The sequence below is a fragment of the Dioscorea cayenensis genome, chromosome 19 (genome assembly GCF_009730915.1).
Source record: "Dioscorea cayenensis subsp. rotundata cultivar TDr96_F1 chromosome 19, TDr96_F1_v2_PseudoChromosome.rev07_lg8_w22 25.fasta, whole genome shotgun sequence".
NCBI lineage: Eukaryota > Viridiplantae > Streptophyta > Magnoliopsida > Dioscoreales > Dioscoreaceae > Dioscorea > Dioscorea cayenensis.
This window is the reverse complement of record NC_052489.1, coordinates 11797074-11798835: the sequence shown is the minus strand read 5'-3', so window position 1 is coordinate 11798835 and position 1762 is coordinate 11797074.

Genomic DNA, 1762 nt, shown 5'->3' with positions numbered 1-1762 from the left:
TATGTGAGTGGAGAGGGGTAATAGTTCTAAATCAACCTAACCAAATTTGACTCCTGTTTTGTTGGATTTTAGATTTAGGAAGTTCTAGGTAATTTTTATGATTAGCTCTTATCATATTTTTGGGTTTTGTATATATATATTGAGCATCTTAGCCGTTTGATTATTTTGCATGAGATACAAGTCTCCATTACATACTCTATGAATTCAGGGATTAATGTTGTTGATGGTTTAAATACTCCAAAGCTATATAGTGGTGCGTCTTTATATATTTAAGTATATCACTACTTTGTTCTGATTTGTTGTAAATGGAGAAACAAAATTTAAACAAGTTGAAGTTTACATATTTTATAGTGTTAGCAAGTTCCCAACATTTGACCTTTGATCGATGTGTGTATGTTTATATATGTGTGTATACATCCTACAAGAGTCAGTTAATAGTTATTATAAAATGTTAAAATATCCCCATGTTTACACTTTACCCTTTGGATAGTGGGTGTAACATTTTGAATGTTAAAAGGAAAGCTTTGATGATTGGTACAAATTCCAATGTTTTGAATGAGGTCTTATTTTGTCCAATATTATCTTTTACCTGATTCTATAAACGAATGGGTTTCATGTTGTTTCCGCATTCCTTCTCTAAAATAGTGTTTGTTTATTATGGTTAAAGTCAGGGAATCCTTAATATATTAAACCTGCATGAAATATACAGATGCTCAGACACGAATTTTGATTAACATGCTTTGATAATATGATTGTAAAAAGTAATTAACAATGCTTTAAAACTTGGGATTGTAAGAGGGATTGTGGCTTGTAATATTAGGATCATTGAGTTGATTTTATGTCTATAGGATCTTTTATGGAGAGTTGAGTTGGGATTCGATTTGGATTTTGGTAATTTAACGAGCATCTGGTAAATAAACCACATATAAATATGTATATATGTATATACAAATTTTTTGGCTACCGACAATTATTTACATAATTATTTAATTATTTTGGTTTTGTTTTAAAACTATTCATACGCTATTTAAATGTTATTGAGTTTTGAATTTAGCTGCTATTGTTGTTCATTATTTTTCAGAAATTATTAATTTTTATTTATTTATTTAGTTATTTGATTATCTATATTTTAATTATTTATTTGAATAATTATTAGCTTATTATCTACTCTTTTTTTAGTTGTTTATTTATTTAGTTTGTTTTACTTGTTAAATTATAGAAAAGTTTGTTAATTAATTATTGAATTGTTTAGCATGCTACTTATTTTTTGAATAACTGGATTATTTTACTATAAAATGGGATCATGCAAATTGGTATTTCTTCTTGTTCCTAGATTACTTTGAAAGGCTATGCCCTGAAATTTCGATAGTTTGTTTGATTTTTGTGAATAATAAATGTATTTTGACATAAATATGTCCAATTAACTATGCACTAACCCTGTCATTAGGAGTTAAACACTAACCATTAAAATATGAAACTCTAATAAGAGACTATAGTTTTGCATCGTGCCATCGGTGAAAGAATAATGGTGTTTGAAAAAATTTGGCTCAGGTCATTAAGGCTAAACAAATGAACTCTAAACCTCTGACTCGGGTCACTGATTTTAAATAAATGGTCTTTGATATTTTGTTTCAACAATTATGAATTGGAAGACATATATTTTGGATTATCTGACAAAAGTATATTTTGCTAAATAAGTTTTTTTTTTAATTGTATTCTGACAAGTATAGTACAATGTTATATCATTTTGTACTTAAATTCT